At 39.9% G+C, this 9937-nt stretch overlaps 2 pseudogenes; one reads left to right on the forward strand and one right to left on the reverse strand.

Moving 5' to 3' along the window:
* Nucleotides 1–2989: 2989 nt before the first annotated feature.
* LOC147583324 (heterogeneous nuclear ribonucleoprotein A1-like) lies at nt 2990–4303 on the forward strand (annotated as a pseudogene).
* Nucleotides 4304–8266: 3963 nt separating this feature from the next.
* LOC112866684 (large ribosomal subunit protein uL6 pseudogene) lies at nt 8267–9937 on the reverse strand (annotated as a pseudogene).

Below are 9937 nucleotides of genomic sequence, written 5' to 3' on the forward strand. Positions count from 1 at the left end.
CCGAAGCAGGCTCCAGGCTCAGAGCTGTCAGAACAGAGCCTGATGCGGGGCTCGAACTCACAAGCTGTGAGATCATGACCTGAGCCGAAGTTGGATGCTCAACCAACTGAGCCACCCAGGCGCCCCTTGATTGACAGCAGCTTAATATGTCTCCCTCCTGGAGAGCTGGTACTCCCCAAAGAATAGTTCTCTAATGGTAGATTTCTAATGATACAAGACAGTCTTCCTAGTGCTTCCTCAAATCATGAAAAAAATAACATATATATATATATATATTTCTCTTCTCCTGATACACATATGACTCTATTCTTAAACTTGATGAGGTTGCAATGGGGAATAAAATATGAATAACAAGTAAGTATTTAAATTAAGAAAACTTGAGATTATTCCAAGGTCTTTATATGGCCCACTATTAGAAATTTTCTCCCATGTTTTCATACTTAATTTAGGGACTTTGTGGTCACTAGATTTTTCCCTCCAAAATATCTCCCAAAGGACTAATTCTTTAACTTTCCATTTTTGGTGTAAAACTGTGAATGTATCTAAAAATACTTCCATTGATTACACACATAGTTAAAAATTGAAGGCAATGATGATCATAACCCCCATAATAGTAAGCCCTAAAAAATACTCTCCTGTTTTCTGCAAAAATAGACAAATTTACAGTACTTAAAAAAAAAATTGTCTTCTCTTCAAACTATTCCACATGTGCACATGCACAGTTTTCACTAGAACTGTGAGTAATGTGAATCTACATTTGTATTTCATAATGTTGATTAAACTAATATTCATATATCTATTCTTTAAGACAAATTCAAGCTTGTTTCCTTGGGTGGACTTAGGGCCTGTGTTTTTTCAGGCACAAAGACACCTGAGAAGTAGCAAGGCATAGGGTGAATAATCTGGGTCGGTTTCCTACATTACAGAGTTAGGAGAGGAGAATGAGCTTAATGATCTAACTAGAAACATGGTGTAGCAGTTACTAACACAAAAGAGCATCTCTGGTAAAGCCAGCCACAGCACACTGCTGAGACACTGCTAGAGTAGGAGGACTGCTAGAGTGAGAAGGGAACCAAAAAAATCTAAGACCGAGAGAGCAGGAGAGGGAGACTCCAGAACAAGAATGAACGAACAAAAATATATGTCTATTTGGTCCACAATGAAATAAAACAATGTCATATATTTATGTTTTGCTTAAAGAACTTTCATGTAAATGGATAACAGCCCATGAAGTGTGTGGGGTAGACACTCTTTTCATGATGAGGCAGAAAAGGAAACCCAGGCACAGAGACAGTGGGTGAATTGCCCAGTGCCCCTCAGCTGCTTCCTGACAAAGTAATGACCAGTCCAAGGGAAGACCACCTCTTTCTAGTAATCTCAGGCGCTCTTCACTTCCTCTGTCCTCTCTCTTTTAATGCCTAATATTTGTAATAGCTTCTTCCTCTCACTTCCAGGAACCTCTTTCTCCACCTAGTCAACCCTCCTATATCAACATCTCTCTCATTTCCTCATTTTCAGTGAAGATAGAGACCATAAGAAAGATCCATGCCCCAACAGCATTCTGTTAGTGGTACCAAGGGCTGGGGCCCAGAAGTCCCCACTATGAGAGGCTGAGAATCTACATGACCCCCATATCAGGCTATAACTATGAACTCTGGTGATGCCCTTTTACCCTACTGCTGGGCTATTTTACTTTCATGGAAATCATGACCATTTTCTCATAGTTGATAATCTAAAACAGTGACTTTGCTTTGTAAAATGTCAACAAGAATATGAAAAAAAAAATGCATTTGAGAATCTATACAGTTGTAAACAAGGGACTCTTGTTTTCACTGAATGGATTTAAATTCCTTGTTATTTTGATCCTGTGCAAACTTTGCTATTTCAGGATGAAGACATATGTTTATAAGCATATATCAATGAACAAAAATTGTACAAATATTTAAGTTAAACATTGCAAGTAAGTTAAGTTAACCTCTCCACTTTTTTGTCTATACAAACATTTTTTTTTTCACATGTGCTCCCTACTTGGACCTGTCTTCCCTGTAACTACCCAAATTTTGCATAATAGGCAGCATTTCTTGGAGTATAGTTCTAAGTGTTCTGCATGTATTATCCCAGTAAGTTCTCAAAACAACCATCTAAGGCAAATACTCTCATTAATCCCATTCTGCAGATGCAGAAACTAAGACAGAGTTTACCATAGTTCCCTAGGGCTCCCAGGTAGGGCAGGCATTTAAAACCAAGCAGCTTGGCTCTAGAACCCACATTCTCAACCATCACACTAAACTCTGATATGGCATGCTTATAAATTTTATCTTGGGGGCTTGTATCACCGGCATACCTACCATATTTTCAACCTCTTTGACTTTAAAAGTTGAATGTATTGGGGCACCTGGGTGGCTTAGTCAGCTGAGCATCCGACTTTGGCTCAGGTCATGATCTCACTGCTTGTGTGTTTGAGCCCCACATCAGGCTCTGTGCTGACAGCTCAGAGCCTGGAGCCTGCTTTGAATTCTGTGTCTTCCTCTCTCTCTGCCCCCCCCCCCCCCCACTACTCACTCTCTCTCTCTCTCTCTCTCTCTCTCTCAAAAATAAATATTACAAAAAAATTTTAAGTTGAACATATTAACCTATAGTGGGTTATGGACATAGATATAAAACATAAAATGATAAAACTTTTACAAATTAAATGGGAGAACATCTTCATGATTAGGTGAAGAAATTTTAGATTTGACACCAAAAGCATGATCCACTAAAGGAAAACTTGATAAATTGCACCTCATCAAAATGTAAAACTTCTGCTCTGTAAACGACACTGTTAAGAGGATTACAAAGATCAATTATACACTGGGAGAAAATATTTGCAAATCAGGTGTCTGATAAAGGACTTGTTTCTAGAATGTATAAAGAAGTCTCGAGATTACTCCTTTCCACCCGTGGATGTCGCTGAGTAAGCATCGTGAAAGTCTCCCCTCCCACTGCCGTCATGTCTAAGTCAGAGTCTCCCAAAGAGCCTGAAGAGCTGCGGAAGCTTTCATCGGAGGTTTGAGCTTTGAAACAACGATGAGAGTCTGAGGAGCCATTTTGAGCTTCCTGGTAAGTGGGGAACGCTTACGGACTGTGTGGTAATGAGAGATCCAAACACCAAGCGCTCCAGAGGCTTTGGGTTTGTCACCTATGCCACTGTGGAAGAGGTGGATGCAGCCATGAATGCAAGGCCACACAAGGAGGATGGAAGAGTTGTAGAACCAAAGAGGGCTGTCTCGAGAGAAGATTCTCAAAGACCTGGTGCCCACTTAACTGTGAAAAAGATTTTTGTCGGTGGCATTAAAGAAGACACTGAAGAACATCATCTAAGAGATTATTTTGAACAATATGGGGAAATTGAAGTGATTGAAATCATGACAGACCGAGGCAATGGCAAAAAGAGAGGCTTTGCCTTTGTAACATTTGACGACCATGACTCTATAGACAAGATTGTCATTCAAAAATACCATACTGTGAATGGCCACAACTGTGAAGTAAGGAAAGCTTTATCTAAGCAAGAGATGGCTAGTGCTTCTTCCAGCCAAAGAGGTCGAAGTGGTTCTGGGAACTTCGGTGGTGGTCGTGGAGGTGGTTTTGGTGGGAATGACAACTTTGGCTGTGGAGGAAACTTCAGTGAGCGAGGTGGCTTTGGTGGCAGTCGAGGTGGTGGTGGATACGGTGGCAGTGGGGATGGCTATAACGGATTTGGTAATGATGGAAGCAACTTTAGAGGTGGTGGAAGCTATAATGATTTTGGCAATTACAACAATCAATCTTCAAATTTTGGACCCATGAAAGGAGGAAGTTTTGGAGGCAGAAGCTCTGGCCCCTATGGTGGTGGAGGCCAATACTTTGTCAAACCACGAAACCAAGGCGGCTATGGCGGTTCCAGCAGCAGCAGTAGCTATGGCGGTGGCAGAAGGTTTTAATTACTGCCAGGAAACAAAGCTTAGCAGGAGAGGAGAGCCAGAGAAGTGACAGGAAAGCTACAGGTTACAACAGATTTGTGAACTCAGCCAAGCACAGTGGTGGCAGGGCCTAGCTGCTACAAAGAAGACATGTGTTAGACAATACTCATGTGTATGGGCAAAAAACTCGAGGACTGTATTTGTGACTAATTGTATAACAGGTTATTTTAGTTTCTGTTCTGTGCAAAGTGTAAAGCATTCCAACAAAGGGTTTTAATGTAGATTATTTTTTTTTGCACCCATGCTGTTGATTGCTAAATGTAATAGTCTGATCATGACGCTGAATAAATGTGTCTTTTTTAAAATGTGCTGTGTCTGAAGCCATCTTGGTAAACTACCCCAACAGTGTGAAGTTAGAATTCCATCAGGGTGATGCCAGGTTCCATTTGAAATTTATTTGCAACCTGCTTGGGCACAGAAGCCATTGTCTCCACAAACGTTGGTGTGGTTGAACTGATAGTTAATGTGTTGTGACCTCGAGTTCAGCATTAAAAGGGTCACCCAAGCAAAGTCCTGGAGTTTATTTAGTTATTAATATGATTGTTGGCACATCCTATGCAATATATCTAAATTGAATTATGGTATCAGATAAAATTATAGATGGGATTAAAGCTTGTGTATTGTCCATTATCATGTGTAATCAATAAATGATTTAATATTCTCTTGAAAAAAAAAGAAGTCCCAAAATTCAACAATAAGAAACAAATAATCCAATTCGATCCAATTAGAAAATGCACAAAGACATGAACAAAAATCTAACTGAAAAGTATATACAGAGAGCAAGTAAATACACATGTGAAAAGATGTTCAACATCTTAGCCATTAGGAAAATGCAAATTAAAACCTCAGCAAAAAAAAAAAAACCAAAAAAACAAAAAACCTCAGCGAGGTATTATTATACACATATCAGAATGGCTAAAATTAAAAATAGTAATAATACTAAATCCTAGAAGCCAGGCCAATCATGCATTGCTGATGGGAATGTAAAATGGTACAGCTACTTTGGATAGTAATTTGTTAAATTGCTTTTTTTATTATAGTTATTTTAGAGAGAGAGCTCATGTGAGCAGCGGAGAGGGGCTAAGGGAGAAAGAGAGAGAACCCCAAGCAGGCTCCCTACTCAGCATGGATCCCAACATGAGGCTTGATCCCACAACCATGAGATCATGACCCAAACCAAAATCAAGAGTTGGACACTCAACTGACTGAACCACTCAGGTTCCCCATAATTTGCTAAATTGTTAAAACTAAACATATAATTATCCTATAGCCTAACAGGTGCATCCTTGGGCATATATCCCACAGAAATTAAAACTTATGCTCAAAAACCTGTATGAAAATGTTATACATTTAACTTATACTGTAATTATACATGTAATAAAGTTGCACAGTCTACACATACACACAGACACACACACAAAGACACTCACATGTAACACTGGGTAAAATATGAATAAACTCTGTGGATTGTACCAACACCAATTTTCTGTTTGTGATACCATACTATAGCTATACAAAATGTTATCAATGAAAGAAACAGAATGAAACATACATGCTTCTATACATTTTTTATTACTTCTTGTGAATTTATAATTATTTCAAAATAAATTATTAAAAAAAAAAAGTTGAATAGTCGGGCCCAACTTGATACCTCATTCCAGGAAGAAAAATGGCATAATCAACACTATTTGAATAAAGTTATTTCTACCAGCTGAAATTAACCTAACAGTATGATCGAGTCTGCATTTCACCATCTCAAGCAATACAAACAAACAAGGGGGACTTTAACTGATTTTTTCTGAAATTGACATAGATTCTGTCCACAGCCATCCTCCAACCTACAAGTCTGAAGATCTACCAGTGAGATTACTGGCAAGACCAGTCCTTGGTGAAGCTATGTTGGGTCCTGGGGATAACTCCTTTTCTAAATTCTCATAAACCACATTTAGTCAAGTTTTCTGATTTCCCCATTTTCTCTTACCTATTGGTTGGTCTTAACTTGCTTTCATTCTTTCATTTATTTGTTCATTAATCACACACGTCCTAAATGTTCATCTTATATGCACTGCCACTCTTCTGTGGGGTCATTTCCCTTTTTGCTATCCCTTGGCTCCAACTTGTTCCTTACTTTTCTGTGAAAACAGAGGAGAGAGCATCTAATTCAATGTAGAGGGACTAGGCATCTTCCCAATGGGGGCATTTAAGTTGGTTTCCCGGGATTTTTCTCTCCCTCCTCCAGAAAACTGAGTGGAAAAGCTTTCTTCATCAAGGCAGCAATTCTGCCAATTTTTTCTCACTCTTTGAAAGATCCACTCTGTTATGTTTGGCTAAGATCCAAGAAATGTAATCTACCTCTAAACCAAAAACAAAAGCCAACTCTTCCTTTCCTGAGGCCCTTTCTTCCAAAATCAACTGAAAAGAAAAAATAAATGAAAACTCTTATCTATGCTCTAAAGCCCTCTATTTTCTACTGAAAACTCCAACAACAGAGATAAAATTCCAACTTCTTCTTACAGTCATGGAATTCTGTATTGGTAATGGACGTTAGAGGCCAGCCTCCTCATTATAGAGAAGAAAAAAAAGAAACAGATTTGGAGGGGTAGTGCAGCAGCCCAAGAGTCAGGCAGCCTACAGGAGAACACAGATTCTCTCCCAGCCAATGCCCCCTCCACTCTGCCATGTTTGCTAAATATTTTCTTACCAATATTTCTTGGTATCATACCTTAGGATAGCTGCTCTAGGAAGAGGACTAGGAAGTCATCCTCTGAAGGACTATATCAGATTCTCTACTAATCTCTTGTGTTCCAAAGGAACAGGATAGGCTCCTTGAAGGTAACATCTGAGGTTCCTTCTGCTTCTCTTCTCTCTCTCTCCCTCTCCCTCTCTCTTCAAATGCTTGTCAGTGACTGAGTCCCAAGAAGTCAATCAACATTTACAAAATCCCCACTGCCTGACAGAGGGAATCAAAAGGGAAGCCCACCAACTGGTTCCAAGCTCCAGATAAGATCAAGAAAGTTCTCCCCACATTCTCTTCCACATTGCCTTTGGCAGGAACCAAGAGGGGACTGTTAATACTTCTGGCAAGAGCCCAACACACCAACTCCCCAACCCTCCCATTTCACACCATTATCTTCCTCGAGACAATCAAGACCAACCCCAGAATACTTATAACTCTTTTTTTTTCTGTCAGCACAAGAAGCCCAGAGCTCCTTGTCCCCCATATAGTTCTATGAGCAATGAAAACCCATCTCCCCCCAACACACACACACACACACACACACACACACACACACACACACACGAGTCCCTATCTCTTTTCTTGCCCTTCTTTTTTTTACTTAGCAATTTTTGATCACCTGACAACTCATATGCTCTACTTGCCTTTCCGTCCTCCTCTCCTGGAGTAAAAGCTCTATAAGGACAAGAATTTTCATATGTTTTACTCACTGCTCTACCCCTAGTGCTGGCACATTGTAGGAGCCCCAAAAATATTTGTTAAACAAATAAATCCGAGACCATTTTTTAAAGTCTGAAGCAAACAATGTGAGGGCCAAAGGGTGTCTGAGAAGTTTGAGAGAAAGACAGAGATCATTTGTGACAACTAGAAAACATGAACAGAGGAAGGTTTGAGCCCTAAGGATTTCCAGAAATGGCATCTATCACATGAAAGAAGTGTTACTAAGAGGATATTCAGACTGTATACAGGGCCAGAGCAAATGGTATGCTTTTTGAAACAAAATAGAAATAATTTGGCACCTACTGTGTGCCATGCACTGTGTTATTAATTTATCACAAGAGCTATACAAAGTGGTATTGCTATCCCCATGTACAGATGAAGAAACTGAAGCAAAGAGAAGCAACGTAACTGCCCGAGATCCACAGTTAGGAAGGGGGAGGAGCCTCCAAATCTGTCTCTCAGGGTCACAAATCCATTCCCTCTCCTCTCTCTGAACTTGTATGTCCCCTCTGCTCCAGGCACCTTCCAAGTATACCTGGTGTCAATCTCTCAAGGGCTCCTCTAAACCCCAGATGATACCAGGATCTATTTGTTCCCAGACATGTGTTAATGAATGCTATCAGGCTTAGAACCTGGATGCTGTCTTCCTCTCTTCACCTTTTCAGTTCTACTGAAGTATAATAAATAAATAAATAAATATATATAGTGTACAACATGATGATCTGATACATGTACACATTGTGAAATGTTTGCCACAGTCAAGCTAATTAACACAACCATCCCTCATATAGTTATACTTTGTATGTGTGTGTGTTTAGAGCACTTAAGATCTACTCTCTTAGCAAATCTTAGCAAATTTCAAGTATACAATACAGCATTATTAACTATAGTCACTATGCTATACAGTAGATCCTCAGAAGTCATTCATCTTATAACTAAAAGTTGGTAACCTTTGACCAATATCTCATTTCCCCAGTCTCCAAGCTCCTGGAAACCATTATTCTATTCTCTGCTTCCATGAGTCTAACTTCTTTGTCTTTTTTTTGAAATCCCATATATAAGTGATACCATGCAGTATTTGTCTTTTTCTCACTGGCTTATTTCATTTGGCATCATACCCTCCAAGTTTATCCATGTTGTCATCAAAAATGGCAGAGGTTCCTTATTTTTTAAGGCTGAATAATAGTCTATTACATGTATAAATGCACATATATACACACACATACATACATATACATACACACACACGTATACATACAACACGAGAAAACCGACAGAACTCACTAGAAAGTACTTTTAATGATTATATTATTTTCCCCCAAACTAATACAGCTTTTATTGTATCTTTTTTTAAGTTTATCTATTTTGAGAGGGGGGGAGGGGCAGAGAGACAGGGAAAGAGAAAATCCCAAGCAAGCTCCATGCTGTCAATGTAGAACCCAATGGGCTCAGACTTACCAACCGTGAGACCAAGACCTGAGCCAAAATTAAGAGTCAGTCACTTCACTGACTGAGCCACCCAGGCACTCCTTATTGCATCTTCAAAATATCACAAGTAAGTCTGAAAAATCATCTGCCTTCTTGCTGTTTCTGTAGCTGGACAACTTAGATCTTATTCATCAGTCTGCTGAACTGTTCCTTTTTCAGAAACACAGATACCATCCCCAAATTTTCTGATATCTTTCTTTTTAACTGTTGTGGCATGCCTGAATCAAGCAACTGGGTTTCATTCAAGTTCAACGTCATTCCCTTCAAGCATTAACTCATCTTTCTGGGCTCAAGATACTGGACAAGCAACACCTGGCCTCATCTGAACCCTATGGATATATTTTTCACTGAAGGAATTTCAGATTTCAACAAGAGAACCATTCCTGAAGAACAACACTGATGGGGAAGTGAGCATACACAGACCCCATCTTGTACTGGAAGCCCAGGGTAACACCCTTCATCATGCTCTGTACGTGACTATGGATGGTGCACACAGTTGCCAGTTCTTTTCTATTTCCCCACCATTTGTCAACGCAGAGCCTCTTCTTTTTATCTCCAAGCAGACTGAGTTCTATATTGAGGTGACTGAGGTTCCTTCGCAGGGTTCCTCTGGGGCCCTTCACAGTAACAGTGCATCCCTTTAGAGTGATGTCAACATTTTCTGCAATGTCGACAGTCTGATTGCCGAGAGTAGTCTTCATTCTCGCAGTAGATGCGGCAAAGTGATTACATTATCAACAAAAGAAAAAGTACAGTGAAAAAGGTTTGGGGGTGGCTCAGTCAGGACAGCACGTGACTCTTGATCTTAGGGTCATGAGTTCAAGTCCCACACTGGGCATAGAGCCTAGTTAAAAATATGTATATATTTTTTGGGTTCCTGGGTGGCTCAGTCGGTTAAGCGTCTGACTTCAGCTCAGGTCATGATATCATGGTTCATTGGGCTCTGTGCTGACAGCTTGAAACCTGGAGCCTGCTTCAGATTCTGTGTCTCCCT

The sequence above is a fragment of the Puma concolor genome, chromosome A2, assembly GCF_028749965.1.
Source record: "Puma concolor isolate L17-30 chromosome A2, mPumCon1.1.hap2, whole genome shotgun sequence".
NCBI classification, from domain to species: Eukaryota; Metazoa; Chordata; class Mammalia; order Carnivora; family Felidae; genus Puma; species Puma concolor.